The sequence below is a fragment of the Lycium barbarum genome, chromosome 1 (genome assembly GCF_019175385.1).
Source record: "Lycium barbarum isolate Lr01 chromosome 1, ASM1917538v2, whole genome shotgun sequence".
NCBI lineage: Eukaryota > Viridiplantae > Streptophyta > Magnoliopsida > Solanales > Solanaceae > Lycium > Lycium barbarum.
Window position 1 is genome coordinate 11505286 of NC_083337.1, and position 21028 is coordinate 11526313.

The window sequence follows — 21028 nt, forward strand, 5'->3', positions numbered from 1 at the left end:
GTACTATAATTATATATATGATATATGTATGAAATGTATCCACTCTTAAGAGTTACGCAGGTTGTATCTTCACCTTATGACTTATGATTTCTCTATCATGTTCATTTCATTCATGCCTTACATACTCAGTACAATGTTCGTACTGACGTCCATTTTCTTTGGACGTTGTGTTCATGCCCACAGGTGGACAGGGAGGTGACCCAGACTCGTAGAAGTTATCAGCATATTTACGGGAGCACTCCATTACTCCGGAGGTGCTATTTGGTTTATTCTATTGTATATATATGTATATATGTATTTTGGGCACGACGGGGTCTTGTCCCGTCCATATGTCTACTACTCTAGTAGAGGCTCGTAGACACGCATGTGTGGGTAGTATGGTCTCACAATGTTACTATTGTACCTATATTATTATTTTGATAGCCGAAGGGCTTATGTATATAAAAGTAATTATGTTTCCAAATGAAAAATAGTTTTCCTATGATTGGGTATTAATTAATGAATATACGCTTAATGAGTATGATAAGTAATAGAATGAGTGGTGCTCGGTGGTTAGCCTCGGGTACCCGTCATGGCCCCTAGTCGGGTCATGACAGCTAAGTATTATATTTTGTTGTCTTAAAAAATGATTATAATTATTTTCTGAAGATTATTCGGTTGCCTTGAAAAATAATTATAATTATTTTCTAATTCTAAAAAAGAAAGGTTAGGCGCTTCAATTGATACGATAGAGTTTCTCCATCGATCCTTAATTAGAAGTCTCATACTCAAGCCAACATCCTTTTTTTCTGGAGTCGCGTTTGTGACCTCTCATAAAGGAACTATACTTGAAACACATTTAGAGCAGGTAAAAAAATTAAGCATATGGAATATTTACACTAACTTATAGGAGTAATAATTTATAAAAGTTAAAATATATTTTATTAATTAGTTATAATTAAGTGAATAGATATCCTTTATTGATTTTATATAATTAATATCATGTTCAAACAAATTTTTATCGGGAGAACACTTGATCTGATAGTTTATAGTAAAAGTGTTCATGGTTGGTTTGAGTCGATTTTTCTTCGATTTAATTTGATTTTCGATTTTTCAATTTTCCGTGAACACCCCTAATTTACCGTGATATCTCCTCTTCTTTCCCCGGGATTAGATCCATATGCATAATAAGTGGTTTTGTTGTGAAACATGAGATCTACAAGGAAAACTACAGAGGTGTATCAAAATGAGAAGGAGAAAGGTGGATTAATTAATGACAAGACTAGACTTTAATTAACTTTTCAAATAAATTAAATGAAATCATAAGCATTCAAAGGATTGGACTGATGAAAAAATAATTTACACATTCTAAATTAGTTTTCATATTAAAAAAAGAAAATTATTCATCTTCATGTGATTTCTTGCATCATACATACCTATTTCATCATGAACTACGGGAGAGGGAAAATACTAATTCAGCTTAAAATGAAAAATAGGGACGGGTACAGAATTTTGTAATTTGTACAACCTATTATGTGCATTTAAAATTGTTATGAAAAGAAATTGATATATATTTGTAATTGTATAATTTTCAAGTGTTAACCGGTGTATATATGAATATTGTTTTTTTATTAATATTATTCACACGCGGTATGAAACATTTTTTTATTAGAGGGTGTCTCTGTCATCAAGAAAACCTTAATTAAGAAAGAAAGAGGAAAAAAATGTTGTTTAAATTTCCTTTGGTGCTTGATATGCCCCTCTTTAAGCGGGACATTTGCACTTTCACCCCATATTTTGTGTTGGTCTTTATTTTTTGTTCCTCATAATAAATAACTATTTCACGGGTTATAAACTTAAATTTTTGTATCATAATATCACACAAATTATGCCGTTGCGCTTAAAGAGCTTATGCGCTGCCCGACATAAGTTTGAAGGGAAAAAATTGAAGACCAATTCATTTGAAGGGCAAAATTAAAGACCAGCCCATTGGAGAGGCAAACCGTGCAATTAAATATTTGCTTTTTCACGTGATTTCCTCCACAGGAAAAAATACCACAAAAAATAAAAATAAAACAGAAAAAGATTAAGAAGATTCTTTGTGAAAGGTATTGTGCAAAGGGGAAAAACATGGAAAGAAGACATCCCAATCATCACATCTTCGTTGACACCAAAGAAATTGAAATCTCCCAAGTAACGGTTGAGTGAAGAAAAGAAATTTCTTATATTATCAGTATATTTTAATTAGCAACGGATAATTTTCTTTATCCCAATTTATTTGACAAATTTTTCTTTATAGTATGTCTCAATAAAAATGTCATATTTCTATATTTAGAAATAATTTACTATTAAAATTTTCATTTTACTTTAATGATACGATTTATAGCCACACAAATGGCTAAAACCTGTTTTAAACCACAATTTTTTTTAAAAAAGAATCTTTCATTTTTAAGTTTCATGCCCATCGAATGATGCTACTCCCTCTGTTTCATTTTACTTGTCCAGTATATCAAAAATAATTTTTTCCTTTGACTTGTTTACTTTAGCAAATTATGAGAAATTGATTATTACTCCCGCCGGTCCATATTATATGATATTCTTAGATTTCACATTTAGTTCAAAATAAATGATTTTTTACATAATTAAAAAGTTATTATACTTTTAACTCTTTTTTTCCAGATATACCTTTAGTAGATAAGTGGATTCTTTTCCTAACTAATAGTCCATAAGAAATCATATTAAATATGTACTATTTAGTTAAGGGTTATTTAGTGAAAATATATTTACTTCTAGGGGTGAATGGGTGCGCTCAAGCTAAAATCACTACTCCATGTAATATGGACTGGAGAGAGTATTATTTTAACTTTTATGCTTATCGTTAAAGAGAAAATTTCCAAACAAATTTGAGAGTCAAATTTTAAATTTTAAATCCCCATTAATAAGGATAATTTGGTATCAAAACATCTAATTAATTAATTAGTGACTTTTGAAGAAAACACAACGTACAAACTAAACGAGTAAAAAGGAATGACTGGGGTACATTATTGGGACGAAGAGATAGTGTGTAGACTACTAAATTAGGATTAGAAAGTTACTTGTTCTAGACCACCTTAATCTGTAAGCCGTTCTTTTTTGAATTTATAAATTTATTAAATATATATAAAAATTAAATTACGAATTCAGTTATTATTGTATGTTGATTTGAGATTGCTATAAAAATTCACAAATTTTAAATTCATCTCTCGACAAAGAAAAAAGAAACTCGGAGATTGATACTTGATGAAGATTCTTGTTAATTTGTGGGTTGAATGTGGATGCTAGGAAAATGATGGCTCATACAAAATAATTAGGTCTTCCCCTGAATGGCCATACGTACTATTATCACTCATTCCCAACAATAATGACTTTGTCTTTTATTCAACAGGGCAATTACTGTTGTATAATGATCTAAAGTAAGAAAATCATACCATTGCATTATTTAAGATTCTTTTGGACACATTTTTCATTAAATAACATCATAACTACTCATTTTTTAAGAATTGTTTGCTCGCATTTTCACGGTAATATCATAACACCACAAATTTAACATTTTTTTAACTCGTCGTCTTGTCCGTCGGCAGGCTTTAATTGGTAAATTTGTTGGCTTTATGAAAACATGTCTAAAATACAAAAAAAAAAGTCAATCTCATCAATAGCACATTAAATATAACATTTTTTTCACTCATTGTCTTGTCCCGTTGTCCGTCGTCAGGCTTTAATTGGTAAATTTGTTGGCTTTATGAAAACATGTCTAAAATACCAAAAAAAAAAAGTCAATCTCATCAATGGCACATTAAAAGTGAAATTGTGTCTTTACATATTTGACTCATAATTGTACTCTCTGTTTTCTTTGTTAGTTTTCCTATTACGTAATTATTTAAGTATGTTACACTCATTACTAAGCCAACTTTTTTGAGACAAATAGATTCATATGTGTGTTTGGGAAAAGCCGTTGATGTTGGTCGAAAACAATTGGATCATGACAAATGTGGTATTCATTTATTATTCGTTTATTTTATTCCTTCACCTATCAGATGGTTAGGAGATTTCTTGTATTAGGGTTTTGTTTGCGGACATCATTTTCCCCTAAGAATACCTGCATCATTGGCCACAAAAGCAACACAACAAGTTGTCTCACGAGTCAAGCCCATGACACGTATTATCTGTGTTGGCCTGATTAACTGATTACAGATTTATCTCTTGAACTACGTCATCATCGAATTCAAAAATGTGCATAGCATATGAACTTGTGATGTTTTATAAAGCCCTTTACACTAGGGGGTGGACATGGTACGGTATATACCGATTATCATATCGAAATCGAAAATTTTTATACCGTGATTTTGGTATTATGGTATTTGGTATGCATTTTTTAAAAATTTGGCATTCAGTACGGTATCTGGTATTTGTGAAAATATACCGAAATACCGAATACCATACTGAAGTATATAGTTACGTATACAATTCATATATATATAACTATTAAACTACTAACAACTATATAATCTAGTATTAGTACAAAATTAATTATTTAGACGTTGATATTTTAACTAATTAAACTTGATTGAAATGCCCTTTTTGTCTAATTGATTTACTAAGGGAATTGCTTGTGCTTTCTTTTGAATATCTTTACATGTGTAAGGTGTTAGCACGATATTATTGAGACATTTCTTAAATAGCCGAAGTCATAATTCTCTATTATATGAGTATATATAAGTCAAAATCGAACAAACTATGGTTACCGATTTACCGTACCGTAAAATACCGAAACCGAAATTCAAAATATTGAATCATACCGAATTAATTTGTACGGTAATGGTACAGTATTTTTAAAAACTGAAATTCAAAATTACCATACCAAAATTTCTAATACCGTACCATGCCCACCCCTACTTTACACCATCCCCACCCTACCCCCGTCCCTCTCTCAGGTCAACGTCCTCATTGAGGTAAGTAACGCATAAGAACCTATTCTTGGGAGGGGAACAACAGCTGGAAACGGCTACTAATACCTCGTAAGATGAGGAGCAAATGGAGTACTAAGGAGGCATCTAGCTTTGGTACCATATTTGTCATGATCATGCCTATGATACGTATTGTCACGACCCAACCCCGTAGGCCGTGACTAGTGTCCGTGCTGGACACCCAAACGTACCCAATAATCCAAACCAGCAGACTAGCAGATTATATAAATATAAAAGTCAGTCGACATTACTAGTGTCATAGAGGAACATATATAACACATGGAAGCCGATAAGGCTATCACAAATCATAGCAACCCAAAACATATACAGAACCCACATGTATGTCTACAGACCTCTACAGAACATAACAGAAACATAAGACAGGACAGGGCCCCGTCGTACCCATGAATAGCGCACATATATCCAACAGCAGCAGACTGTACCAGAGTATAGGCTCTGGACAAAAGAGCGCTCCAGAATAGCAGAATAGGTGTCCTAGGCAGGTGGGTCAGCAAATCTGTAGTCTGTACCTGCGCGGCATGAAAACGCAGCCCCCGAAGAAAGGGGGTCAGTACGAAATATGTACTGAGTATGTAAAGCATGGAACGTAGTAAACAAAGTCATAATCGGAACAGGAGGTACAGAAAAATGAACGGAATATCCAGATTAGCAAAATGCTGATCATAAAGCATAAATAGTACTTACAGGAAACGTATGTCATACCTGGTCCCATTACGGAACAAAATCATAACCGGAACAGAACGTACAGAAATGTGAGTGAGATGTCCAGAGTATCAAATGCATATTTTCAAAACATGAAGAGTATGTACAAAAACATATGCCATATCATATCCGGCCCCTGCCAAGGGACTCGGCAGACAGAACGTGGTCACCCCCCGACACTGGTGCCACAACACATAAGGATCAGAAAAAAGGGGAATAACCCCGTAACATAGCATATCATATCAGATGGCCATATCAGATCATATCAGAACAAGCGTACATGGCACAGCATACTCCACAAACCCATGTACGCGTATACCTGCCCCCTCACATCGAGGCACGGCGAACAATGCAAAGGATCACGCTTGACAACATATCCTGGCCCGGGCTCAGTGGGGGAAACATTGAGGCATCCACGAACGGAGTAGTGAGAAACTAAATGCACTAAAAATACCATAAATATATTTCCAGAGACTCAATGAGGCATATCGAATGTCAAATCAAATCAATGAAATCGGACGGAAACATAGTAAGTAAATTTAGATGTCATAACGGGTTACGGAGGCATAATCTATCCGAGATCGTTTTCAAGATTCAAAACAATTTATAAGACTTAATGAAATATTTAAAATAGTTTTTATTTAGTAGATAAAGGAGTAGTTAGAGTATCTCTAACGAAAACGCTCGAAGACAAGTCATAGACACATAAAGGGTAAAATTGGAAATAGTGGGCCCACCTCGGAACCAATGAAGCGGTGGGCTCAAATTACGTATTTTTAAGCTTATGGGGTCACCTACAAAGGTTCTAGGACATTCCATAACTTCCTAAGCAATTTGGGAAAAAATTTCATAATTTTTCATCAAAGCATACTTAAGGAATTCAATTCTATTGAATGAAAAAGAGACGATTTCAAACGCGGATTCCGATGGACAGAATATTCCCCGAGGCGTAAATCCAAGCCTAGTACATCTAGGACATGCCAAGAGAAGAATCGGGATAGCTTTACATACCTTTCTTGCCCTTTACGCTTGCCAAAACTCAAATCCCGTTTCGTCCAAAACCTACAAATGGTCACATTTACCAATTTACTATTCATAAGACTTAAAATTTCAACCTTAACCAATTCTTGTCTATAAAAATTTGAGCAGCATCTCCCCTATATATATATCATCCCCGAGGTTAAAACTCGGCTAAAACAACAACAACCATACCAACAACAATATATACAACATCAATAATCGACTAGGAACGCATTCTAGCGTAAATAGTCTTATTTTCCAAATAATGCGACAATTCCAAATCCAACTTTGCACTTACAACCCGATATCAATATTTTCATATTCACATACTAATATAAGACCATTCAAACATAAACCAAAAGTATTCCAAGCTATATATTCAATATTCAACAATTCCATCAACTTCCATATTCAATCCAAAATTCTTATATATGCAACAAAACCATTCCAACACATTTTCTACTTACTAATTCATCTCCAACAACAATCTACCACACGGCCAACATGGCTTCTTTCCAATTTCATCCAATTTTCATTCAACTTCCATTTCCAATACAAATTCCACAATAACCACAACTAGTATGCAACTTAAAATTCAACTCATATATGTATACAACATATATACACCCATGGCTACATATATAATATATATACATACCCACTTTGCAAACTTTCATATTTCCATAAATTCTACTCATTTCTACATACTACAACACAAACAAACCTTCATAACATAAGAAAAAGGAATTGATTCTTACCTTGTTTTTATGAAAGTAGCAAATCCTTCAACATCTTATTGTTCCCATGCTCCTCTAACTCCAAACAAAATTATATTCGTGATTATGCGTTGCCCGGACTTCGATTAGTACTTCGTAGCTTGAAATTTCACTCACAATCCTCACTTTTATGTGAGATTTAGGCCCCTTTTTGTTGCTGAATTTTCTGGAAAATTTGAGAAGTTTTTAGATGATAAAAATGGGGTTTTGCCCCTTTTTATAAGGGCTGAAACGGCGTCACTGTAGCTACAGTACTGTAGCAGTGCTGTAGCGTACTGTAGCAGTGCTGTTTCTGCGCGACAGTTCAGTTTGTAGCGTCTATAATTCTCTACTCCGACGTCCTATCGATGAGTGGTTTGTTGAATCATAAACTAGACTTGACGAACTTCATTTTAGGCTTTTGAAACGCCTTAAAACTCCAAATATGCATAGAGATATACCCCTCCAAAGTTGACTAAAAATTTGTCCAGCATTTCTCAAATTTTCGTCGAACTTATTTTCTTCAACTTGCTCGATCTCGAAATATTCCGAAACCCTCCATACATGATATTTATCACTTATTATACATGATAATGACCATATTCTTGTGTTTTAAAATACTCTTTCCCGATGACGACTTACAAGATCATAATCATCCATTATTTAAACAATATACTTAATAATGTCTCATTCCTCATACTCCAAAGTTGTTTTAACTAGTCGTAACTCGACATTCTTACATTCAAATTTAACAGTGTTTCTTCGAAGTACGGGGTGTAACATTCTCCCCCCCTTTAAAAACATTCGTCCTCGAATGTTGAGGTAGAGTTCTCCCCGAGGTAGATATCAATGTTTTTTTCCCGTATTTATCAGTATTTACTTTACTTACTTTCAGTATTGCTTGCCCGGTAAAACTGAACTTATCCAAACTATGCAATCCATTCTTCTTCTTTTGTAGCCAAGATTTACGCCTGTACTCAAGGTCATCCCTTTTTCTTGTTATTTGTCTGTCCACTAACTCTCCATGCTTTATCGCTTCAGTCGTCTCTTTAGTCTGTCGTCTCTTCAGTCTTCGTCGTTATATCCTTGTATGCCCCTTTCATTTCGTGCTTACCACACACCCTTATCCAATTTTGATCTCATTCTTTCATTCGTCTCTTGTGGCTGAATCTTTGGGATTTCATACATATTTCCCAGGGGGGTCACCCATCCTCCCACCTTAGCACGCTTAACCTCGAAAACTTCAATACATTTAGGTGCGTTAAGGCCGGTATAATCACGTCAACTGCCCCGCGCGACCTTGGTCACGTAATTTAAGGAAAATTGGGGTCTTAACAACTTTCAAAACGCCCTCGTAGGGGGTCCCACCCAGACTTAGAGGGGATTCTTTTACTTTTCTAACTATATAGTTATCATATCGCCCCTGTAAATCCTCAATATTCACCTCCATGTGTGTATATATGTAATTTTAGACAGCTCACGAGTTTAAGTTTTTATTCCACAGATCCCATCTCCAATCAGTCGATGAAAACTGATATAATGTTACTGTGAGGCATCTTCCGACTACCAGCAAAAGAAAACTAGAATCCGACGAACTTCGCGGAATCTGTTAGTACTTAATTCACATAATTACCTCCATATTTGTATATATATATATTTGAGTCGTAAGCGGACCACTCAATCCTCAACTGCCTGTCATACACTTTGTATTCTTCCAATTAGAGGAAACTTAACCGTTGGGCATCTTTGCCCTTCCACATATTTTTGCCCCTCAACCTAGGCTGTTCTAAAGCAAAATGGGGTTGGAACATATTTCCGGTCCGTTTAAATAAATTGAGAATTTGCTACTCATATATGATTTCTCGAGATAAAATTTTTCCAAATAGGGATAATGCTTCTTACAAATGACATGGAGGGTATCTCTTAAACTTTAATCCAACATAATAGATTTACCCTACGGTATCGATCTTCAAGACACGTTAAGAATTTATATCTCATTTTCCTCTCCGTATTTCTAGAAAAAATTGGGCAGAGGTTCCTCTGTATTTCTTACTATCCCAAAACCTGTACACAGGAAATACCAACCATGCCTCACAGGGCCAACACATATACGTATATACATATCGTATCATATCGCCTCAGAGCCACACGGGGCTAATAATTTCAAATAAAAGTATAAAGATGCTGAGGCTTACCTCACATGCCCAACTCAAACTGCACCTACTACACTTTCCTGCTTATTTTTTTTTCTTTTCAATCTTCAGCTTCATGTTTCAATCGTATTTCAAACACCTTACCCAGCATAAATCTTCCATACCATTACTTACCTGTGTACTGTGTAGCTTCCAATATCATCAGTCGCTGTCTTACGTCGATACCGTTCTCCAGCTGCAATCAAGGGTTAGTAAAAAAAAAGGGGTTCATTTCCTATAGCTGGCTCTATCGCACGATCTAAGATTCAAAGAAAAGTAACACCCTAAATGTCCTGTAGCCTCCTGTTTATAGATGTGGTGCACAACACACCGATAAACAAGACTCTACTAGACACGGTCTGTAGACATTCCGAGGCCGAACTGCTCTGATACCACTTTTGTCACGACCCAACCCCGTAGGCCGTGACTAGTGTCCGTGCTGGACACCCAAACGTACCCAATAATCCAAACCAGCAGACTAGCAGATTATATAAATATAAAAGTCAGTCGACATTACTAGTGTCATAGAGGAACATATATAACACATGGAAGCCGATAAGGCTATCACAAATCATAGCAACCCAAAACATATACAGAACCCACATGTATGTCTACAGACCTCTACAGAACATAACAGAAACATAAGACAGGACAGGGCCCCGTCGTACCCATGAATAGCGCACATATATCCAACAGCAGCAGACTGTACCAGAGTATAGGCTCTGGACAAAAGAGCGCTCCAGAATAGCAGAATAGGTGTCCTAGGCAGGTGGGTCAGCAAATCTGTAGTCTGTACCTGCGCGGCATGAAAACGCAGCCCCCGAAGAAAGGGGGTCAGTACGAAATATGTACTGAGTATGTAAAGCATGGAACGTAGTAAACAAAGTCATAATCGGAACAGGAGGTACAGAAAAATGAACGGAATATCCAGATTAGCAAAATGCTGATCATAAAGCATAAATAGTACTTACAGGAAACGTATGTCATACCTGGTCCCATTACGGAACAAAATCATAACCGGAACAGAACGTACAGAAATGTGAGTGAGATGTCCAGAGTATCAAATGCATATTTTCAAAACATGAAGAGTATGTACAAAAACATATGCCATATCATATCCGGCCCCTGCCAAGGGACTCGGCAGACAGAACGTGGTCACCCCCCGACACTGGTGCCACAACACATAAGGATCAGAAAAAAGGGGAATAACCCCGTAACATAGCATATCATATCAGATGGCCATATCAGATCATATCAGAACAAGCGTACATGGCACAGCATACTCCACAAACCCATGTACGCGTATACCTGCCCCCTCACATCGAGGCACGGCGAACAATGCAAAGGATCACGCTTGACAACATATCCTGGCCCGGGCTCAGTGGGGGAAACATTGAGGCATCCACGAACGGAGTAGTGAGAAACTAAATGCACTAAAAATACCATAAATATATTTCCAGAGACTCAATGAGGCATATCGAATGTCAAATCAAATCAATGAAATCGGACGGAAACATAGTAAGTAAATTTAGATGTCATAACGGGTTACGGAGGCATAATCTATCCGAGATCGTTTTCAAGATTCAAAACAATTTATAAGACTTAATGAAATATTTAAAATAGTTTTTATTTAGTAGATAAAGGAGTAGTTAGAGTATCTCTAACGAAAACGCTCGAAGACAAGTCATAGACACATAAAGGGTAAAATTGGAAATAGTGGGCCCACCTCGGAACCAATGAAGCGGTGGGCTCAAATTACGTATTTTTAAGCTTATGGGGTCACCTACAAAGGTTCTAGGACATTCCATAACTTCCTAAGCAATTTGGGAAAAAATTTCATAATTTTTCATCAAAGCATACTTAAGGAATTCAATTCTATTGAATGAAAAAGAGACGATTTCAAACGCGGATTCCGATGGACAGAATATTCCCCGAGGCGTAAATCCAAGCCTAGTACATCTAGGACATGCCAAGAGAAGAATCGGGATAGCTTTACATACCTTTCTTGCCCTTTACGCTTGCCAAAACTCAAATCCCGTTTCGTCCAAAACCTACAAATGGTCACATTTACCAATTTACTATTCATAAGACTTAAAATTTCAACCTTAACCAATTCTTGTCTATAAAAATTTGAGCAGCATCTCCCCTATATATATATCATCCCCGAGGTTAAAACTCGGCTAAAACAACAACAACCATACCAACAACAATATATACAACATCAATAATCGACTAGGAACGCATTCTAGCGTAAATAGTCTTATTTTCCAAATAATGCGACAATTCCAAATCCAACTTTGCACTTACAACCCGATATCAATATTTTCATATTCACATACTAATATAAGACCATTCAAACATAAACCAAAAGTATTCCAAGCTATATATTCAATATTCAACAATTCCATCAACTTCCATATTCAATCCAAAATTCTTATATATGCAACAAAACCATTCCAACACATTTTCTACTTACTAATTCATCTCCAACAACAATCTACCACACGGCCAACATGGCTTCTTTCCAATTTCATCCAATTTTCATTCAACTTCCATTTCCAATACAAATTCCACAATAACCACAACTAGTATGCAACTTAAAATTCAACTCATATATGTATACAACATATATACACCCATGGCTACATATATAATATATATACATACCCACTTTGCAAACTTTCATATTTCCATAAATTCTACTCATTTCTACATACTACAACACAAACAAACCTTCATAACATAAGAAAAAGGAATTGATTCTTACCTTGTTTTTATGAAAGTAGCAAATCCTTCAACATCTTATTGTTCCCATGCTCCTCTAACTCCAAACAAAATTATATTCGTGATTATGCGTTGCCCGGACTTCGATTAGTACTTCGTAGCTTGAAATTTCACTCACAATCCTCACTTTTATGTGAGATTTAGGCCCCTTTTTGTTGCTGAATTTTCTGGAAAATTTGAGAAGTTTTTAGATGATAAAAATGGGGTTTTGCCCCTTTTTATAAGGGCTGAAACGGCGTCACTGTAGCTACAGTACTGTAGCAGTGCTGTAGCGTACTGTAGCAGTGCTGTTTCTGCGCGACAGTTCAGTTTGTAGCGTCTATAATTCTCTACTCCGACGTCCTATCGATGAGTGGTTTGTTGAATCATAAACTAGACTTGACGAACTTCATTTTAGGCTTTTGAAACGCCTTAAAACTCCAAATATGCATAGAGATATACCCCTCCAAAGTTGACTAAAAATTTGTCCAGCATTTCTCAAATTTTCGTCGAACTTATTTTCTTCAACTTGCTCGATCTCGAAATATTCCGAAACCCTCCATACATGATATTTATCACTTATTATACATGATAATGACCATATTCTTGTGTTTTAAAATACTCTTTCCCGATGACGACTTACAAGATCATAATCATCCATTATTTAAACAATATACTTAATAATGTCTCATTCCTCATACTCCAAAGTTGTTTTAACTAGTCGTAACTCGACATTCTTACATTCAAATTTAACAGTGTTTCTTCGAAGTACGGGGTGTAACATTCTCCCCCCCTTTAAAAACATTCGTCCTCGAATGTTGAGGTAGAGTTCTCCCCGAGGTAGATATCAATGTTTTTTTCCCGTATTTATCAGTATTTACTTTACTTACTTTCAGTATTGCTTGCCCGGTAAAACTGAACTTATCCAAACTATGCAATCCATTCTTCTTCTTTTGTAGCCAAGATTTACGCCTGTACTCAAGGTCATCCCTTTTTCTTGTTATTTGTCTGTCCACTAACTCTCCATGCTTTATCGCTTCAGTCGTCTCTTTAGTCTGTCGTCTCTTCAGTCTTCGTCGTTATATCCTTGTATGCCCCTTTCATTTCGTGCTTACCACACACCCTTATCCAATTTTGATCTCATTCTTTCATTCGTCTCTTGTGGCTGAATCTTTGGGATTTCATACATATTTCCCAGGGGGGTCACCCATCCTCCCACCTTAGCACGCTTAACCTCGAAAACTTCAATACATTTAGGTGCGTTAAGGCCGGTATAATCACGTCAACTGCCCCGCGCGACCTTGGTCACGTAATTTAAGGAAAATTGGGGTCTTAACAACTTTCAAAACGCCCTCGTAGGGGGTCCCACCCAGACTTAGAGGGGATTCTTTTACTTTTCTAACTATATAGTTATCATATCGCCCCTGTAAATCCTCAATATTCACCTCCATGTGTGTATATATGTAATTTTAGACAGCTCACGAGTTTAAGTTTTTATTCCACAGATCCCATCTCCAATCAGTCGATGAAAACTGATATAATGTTACTGTGAGGCATCTTCCGACTACCAGCAAAAGAAAACTAGAATCCGACGAACTTCGCGGAATCTGTTAGTACTTAATTCACATAATTACCTCCATATTTGTATATATATATATTTGAGTCGTAAGCGGACCACTCAATCCTCAACTGCCTGTCATACACTTTGTATTCTTCCAATTAGAGGAAACTTAACCGTTGGGCATCTTTGCCCTTCCACATATTTTTGCCCCTCAACCTAGGCTGTTCTAAAGCAAAATGGGGTTGGAACATATTTCCGGTCCGTTTAAATAAATTGAGAATTTGCTACTCATATATGATTTCTCGAGATAAAATTTTTCCAAATAGGGATAATGCTTCTTACAAATGACATGGAGGGTATCTCTTAAACTTTAATCCAACATAATAGATTTACCCTACGGTATCGATCTTCAAGACACGTTAAGAATTTATATCTCATTTTCCTCTCCGTATTTCTAGAAAAAATTGGGCAGAGGTTCCTCTGTATTTCTTACTATCCCAAAACCTGTACACAGGAAATACCAACCATGCCTCACAGGGCCAACACATATACGTATATACATATCGTATCATATCGCCTCAGAGCCACACGGGGCTAATAATTTCAAATAAAAGTATAAAGATGCTGAGGCTTACCTCACATGCCCAACTCAAACTGCACCTACTACACTTTCCTGCTTATTTTTTTTTCTTTTCAATCTTCAGCTTCATGTTTCAATCGTATTTCAAACACCTTACCCAGCATAAATCTTCCATACCATTACTTACCTGTGTACTGTGTAGCTTCCAATATCATCAGTCGCTGTCTTACGTCGATACCGTTCTCCAGCTGCAATCAAGGGTTAGTAAAAAAAAAGGGGTTCATTTCCTATAGCTGGCTCTATCGCACGATCTAAGATTCAAAGAAAAGTAACACCCTAAATGTCCTGTAGCCTCCTGTTTATAGATGTGGTGCACAACACACCGATAAACAAGACTCTACTAGACACGGTCTGTAGACATTCCGAGGCCGAACTGCTCTGATACCACTTTTGTCACGACCCAACCCCGTAGGCCGTGACTAGTGTCCGTGCTGGACACCCAAACGTACCCAATAATCCAAACCAGCAGACTAGCAGATTATATAAATATAAAAGTCAGTCGACATTACTAGTGTCATAGAGGAACATATATAACACATGGAAGCCGATAAGGCTATCACAAATCATAGCAACCCAAAACATATACAGAACCCACATGTATGTCTACAGACCTCTACAGAACATAACAGAAACATAAGACAGGACAGGGCCCCGTCGTACCCATGAATAGCGCACATATATCCAACAGCAGCAGACTGTACCAGAGTATAGGCTCTGGACAAAAGAGCGCTCCAGAATAGCAGAATAGGTGTCCTAGGCAGGTGGGTCAGCAAATCTGTAGTCTGTACCTGCGCGGCATGAAAACGCAGCCCCCGAAGAAAGGGGGTCAGTACGAAATATGTACTGAGTATGTAAAGCATGGAACGTAGTAAACAAAGTCATAATCGGAACAGGAGGTACAGAAAAATGAACGGAATATCCAGATTAGCAAAATGCTGATCATAAAGCATAAATAGTACTTACAGGAAACGTATGTCATACCTGGTCCCATTACGGAACAAAATCATAACCGGAACAGAACGTACAGAAATGTGAGTGAGATGTCCAGAGTATCAAATGCATATTTTCAAAACATGAAGAGTATGTACAAAAACATATGCCATATCATATCCGGCCCCTGCCAAGGGACTCGGCAGACAGAACGTGGTCACCCCCCGACACTGGTGCCACAACACATAAGGATCAGAAAAAAGGGGAATAACCCCGTAACATAGCATATCATATCAGATGGCCATATCAGATCATATCAGAACAAGCGTACATGGCACAGCATACTCCACAAACCCATGTACGCGTATACCTGCCCCCTCACATCGAGGCACGGCGAACAATGCAAAGGATCACGCTTGACAACATATCCTGGCCCGGGCTCAGTGGGGGAAACATTGAGGCATCCACGAACGGAGTAGTGAGAAACTAAATGCACTAAAAATACCATAAATATATTTCCAGAGACTCAATGAGGCATATCGAATGTCAAATCAAATCAATGAAATCGGACGGAAACATAGTAAGTAAATTTAGATGTCATAACGGGTTACGGAGGCATAATCTATCCGAGATCGTTTTCAAGATTCAAAACAATTTATAAGACTTAATGAAATATTTAAAATAGTTTTTATTTAGTAGATAAAGGAGTAGTTAGAGTATCTCTAACGAAAACGCTCGAAGACAAGTCATAGACACATAAAGGGTAAAATTGGAAATAGTGGGCCCACCTCGGAACCAATGAAGCGGTGGGCTCAAATTACGTATTTTTAAGCTTATGGGGTCACCTACAAAGGTTCTAGGACATTCCATAACTTCCTAAGCAATTTGGGAAAAAATTTCATAATTTTTCATCAAAGCATACTTAAGGAATTCAATTCTATTGAATGAAAAAGAGACGATTTCAAACGCGGATTCCGATGGACAGAATATTCCCCGAGGCGTAAATCCAAGCCTAGTACATCTAGGACATGCCAAGAGAAGAATCGGGATAGCTTTACATACCTTTCTTGCCCTTTACGCTTGCCAAAACTCAAATCCCGTTTCGTCCAAAACCTACAAATGGTCACATTTACCAATTTACTATTCATAAGACTTAAAATTTCAACCTTAACCAATTCTTGTCTATAAAAATTTGAGCAGCATCTCCCCTATATATATATCATCCCCGAGGTTAAAACTCGGCTAAAACAACAACAACCATACCAACAACAATATATACAACATCAATAATCGACTAGGAACGCATTCTAGCGTAAATAGTCTTATTTTCCAAATAATGCGACAATTCCAAATCCAACTTTGCACTTACAACCCGATATCAATATTTTCATATTCACATACTAATATAAGACCATTCAAACATAAACCAAAAGTATTCCAAGCTATATATTCAATATTCAACAATTCCATCAACTTCCATATTCAATCCAAAATTCTTATATATGCAACAAAACCATTCCAACACATTTTCTACTTACTAATTCATCTCCAACAACAATCTACCACACGGCCAACATGGCTTCTTTCCAATTTCATCCAATTTTCATTCAACTTCCATTTCCAATACAAATTCCACAATAACCACAACTAGTATGCAACTTAAAATTCAACTCATATATGTATACAACATATATACACCCATGGCTACATATATAATATATATACATACCCACTTTGCAAACTTTCATATTTCCATAAATTCTACTCATTTCTACATACTACAACACAAACAAACCTTCATAACATAAGAAAAAGGAATTGATTCTTACCTTGTTTTTATGAAAGTAGCAAATCCTTCAACATCTTATTGTTCCCATGCTCCTCTAACTCCAAACAAAATTATATTCGTGATTATGCGTTGCCCGGACTTCGATTAGTACTTCGTAGCTTGAAATTTCACTCACAATCCTCACTTTTATGTGAGATTTAGGCCCCTTTTTGTTGCTGAATTTTCTGGAAAATTTGAGAAGTTTTTAGATGATAAAAATGGGGTTTTGCCCCTTTTTATAAGGGCTGAAACGGCGTCACTGTAGCTACAGTACTGTAGCAGTGCTGTAGCGTACTGTAGCAGTGCTGTTTCTGCGCGACAGTTCAGTTTGTAGCGTCTATAATTCTCTACTCCGACGTCCTATCGATGAGTGGTTTGTTGAATCATAAACTAGACTTGACGAACTTCATTTTAGGCTTTTGAAACGCCTTAAAACTCCAAATATGCATAGAGATATACCCCTCCAAAGTTGACTAAAAATTTGTCCAGCATTTCTCAAATTTTCGTCGAACTTATTTTCTTCAACTTGCTCGATCTCGAAATATTCCGAAACCCTCCATACATGATATTTATCACTTATTATACATGATAATGACCATATTCTTGTGTTTTAAAATACTCTTTCCCGATGACGACTTACAAGATCATAATCATCCATTATTTAAACAATATACTTAATAATGTCTCATTCCTCATACTCCAAAGTTGTTTTAACTAGTCGTAACTCGACATTCTTACATTCAAATTTAACAGTGTTTCTTCGAAGTACGGGGTGTAACACGTATTGTCTGTTGTGGCCTCATGGATTTGTCCATCTGGGCTATGCCATCATCGAGCTCAAAAATGTGTGTACAATGTGAACTTAGCTTGTGCTATGCTTTATAAAGCGTTGCACTTTCTTCTCCTATTTCGATATGGGAATCGCCTAAGTTATCATGTGCACCCTTTCTTCAAAAGCTTGTCAGTCTAGAAGTCTCCCAGTCTTTCTTTGTGAATTTCCCTCCTTCATGGGTGTCACATTTATGCCCTTGTAAGATATCTATAGATATTTGTGGAAATACTCATGTTGTACTCCTCATATCCAAAAGGAGTTTAATTTATACACACTAGTCAATATAAAAGAATTTTTATATTATTATGTCATAGAAAAATAAAAACACATAACCTTGATATCAATAACCCATCATAACCTTGATATCAATAACCTACAAATTAGGTTAGATTAAATGCTACAGCATGTTAAAATATATTGATTGTCTAAAATTTCATTACATTAAATTCATTCTGGACAAATAGGAAAGCTTGGGGAATTTTATACCATTTTCTACAGAGATAATATCTCATATGGTCACGCAACTATGAATATTTCACTCAGAAAGTCACTCAACTTTGTTTTTTAACCAGAAAGTCACTCAACTTTGTTTTCACCAGGAAGTCGCTCAACTATTGATGTTTCACATACAAACCATTGAACCTATTTAAGTAATTTTTCTATTTAAGTAATTTTTTAATTATATTTTATTGATTTCTATTTAAAGCTAAACTTGTAAGAAATAAACAAAGAACTCATTTTATTGACCGGACCCACTAAAAATATATTGACCAAAATATTTTATTTTACCCTTATTCCCTCCTAAATCATTCTACAAATGATGTTGCAGTGTTGAATATTGATACGTTTCTTACTGGATGAGTTTCTACACTAATGGGTAATCTTTGTTTGATGGTGCATTTGTATATAAAGCTTGTTCATTTTCAATGAATTCATTGTCTTAATGATGGTTTGAAGATGAATTATGTTAATTCAGCTGTGATGGTCTCAAGCACCCTGTCATACTTACTCTCCAAATGCGGGACCAACCTCCTCAGGTATGTTGTAAGTGTGTTACCGAAGCTAAGCGTAAGGGATTTGCCCTATATGATGCGGATCATATCCTAAAGCATCCAGTATCCAAGGTTGACAGGTTGCCCCGTCAAGAAGAAGTACACGATGGCCACTCGCTCTTTCAACACGGTAGTGAAGTGGTCAAGTGGCATAATGCGGTAGTTGAGCAGTTTTAGCCACACTCGTGCTTCCTTCATGAAATCACCCATTAGCATAGTCTTCTGCTTCCTAGGGTCCTCTCTGTATCATGCCCACTTGGCCTTGGAATCAGGCCCACATAGGGTTTTCCGAATGGCCTTATAGTCAGGCCTTTTGATGAACTCAAGCAATAGCCCCACGGGATGGTCGGGAACTCCGAATTGTGCACACAAAGTGGAGGCTGTCAACGGCACCCATTCATCTCTCAATTTCACCGAATGATGAGGCTCACCACCCTCTGTTCTTGCCAAAATGATATTGGAGTAAAGCTCCAGAACCATGTCAATGTTGACCGGCCTTGGGTTATCAAATACCGAGTTCCAGCCCATTTCGATTATTTCATTGTAAATTCCCCTAAAAATTTTCTTCAATGCTACCTTATTGACAGCCCGTTCATGCACATATCCATCAGCCAGAGGGAACTCTTTGTACCATTCTTCTGCCAAACCAATCCCGTAGAAGGTGGGCCGCCGCCTCTGGGAAGAAGCCCGAGGGATAGGGACCACTGGTTGCTTGCCACTACGAGTTGTTGCCCCTTTCTTAGTAGCGGTGTGCTTTCCCCCTTTACTCCTCTTGGAACCTTATGAGGGGCCCGACTCATCAACTTTACCTTTTTCCCTTGGTCACCATTGTACCTGTAGAGATACAAAACACAACCATTCAACGGTATTAGCAAATTTAGCCCAAGTCACGACCCCACACTTATTATACACTAACACTTCACTTTGTCGCCCGCCAGTTAAGCCCAAGTGTGGGGTCGTGTACTACAAACTATGGTGCAAAAAATATGAAACAAAGAAGTTAACTAATCTAGAGACTAAAACGAACAAAATTAATGAGACTAAATATTCAAAAAGAAAAACGACTAAAAAAAAAAAAACTATTCTACAAAACAAGGAGCATCATGTTGGAAGACCTATGGTTGTTCACGGCAATGCCGCATGGTTTTGAATGTTGTTTCAAGTTTATTTTCTACTCAAGACTTCACAAAAATCACAAAAAACTTGATTTAGGAATTTTATCAAACAACTTGTGGGCATAGGACTATCCCTTGGAGTTTTGCAACAATAGAGGATTATAAAACCCTCCCTTATTTTTGGGAATCATTGTTCTTGCATCCAACACCCATTACCAACACAACAATACCAAACCCTCACCCCAATTCGTCCAACCCCATAAACCATGGTTTATCAACGTTCCCTACCAACACAAAGGGGAAAAAGGGAAAGGGGTTTCCATGAGTGAAAGCACACGAAATCTTACCTTGTGTTGTAATGTGAGATGATTGACACTACCTTCCTTAGAGTTGAAAGGGATTGGGAGAAGGGTTTTAGGATTTGGGTTCGAGTGGGGGTGTTTTGTAGAGAGAGGGTGAAAGTTTGTGAGAAGTGAGGGTTATTGGGGGGTCGTCCGTGTCTTATTCTTTTAAAAGAAATCGAACCGAGTCGACCCGTGCGCTGGCCATGCGACACATGACCAACGCAAAACACCCCCCCTCCCCTTCTGAACTTTATACTTAGAAAATTTTTGACTCTGAGTGACGAACATGCG

At 36.8% G+C, this 21028-nt stretch overlaps 3 long non-coding RNA genes across 3 annotated transcripts; all 3 read right to left on the reverse strand.

Moving 5' to 3' along the window:
• Positions 1-5177: 5177 nt before the first annotated feature.
• On the reverse strand, positions 5178-9586 carry LOC132628542 (uncharacterized). The gene is made up of 4 exons (XR_009578117.1): positions 8925-9586; positions 7484-8500; positions 6717-6767; positions 5178-5512 (listed from the first exon to the last, which is right to left on the reverse strand). It is a non-coding gene; the product is annotated as an uncharacterized LOC132628542 (long non-coding RNA).
• Positions 9587-10133: 547 nt separating this feature from the next.
• LOC132628586 (uncharacterized) lies at positions 10134-14542 on the reverse strand. The gene is made up of 4 exons (XR_009578121.1): positions 13881-14542; positions 12440-13456; positions 11673-11723; positions 10134-10468 (listed from the first exon to the last, which is right to left on the reverse strand). It is a non-coding gene; the product is annotated as an uncharacterized LOC132628586 (long non-coding RNA).
• A 547-nt stretch (positions 14543-15089) lies between these two features.
• On the reverse strand, positions 15090-18121 carry LOC132628630 (uncharacterized). Its single transcript, XR_009578125.1, has 3 exons — positions 17396-18121; positions 16629-16679; positions 15090-15424 (listed from the first exon to the last, which is right to left on the reverse strand). It is a non-coding gene; the product is annotated as an uncharacterized LOC132628630 (long non-coding RNA).
• Between the last annotated feature and the right edge of the window lie 2907 nt (positions 18122-21028).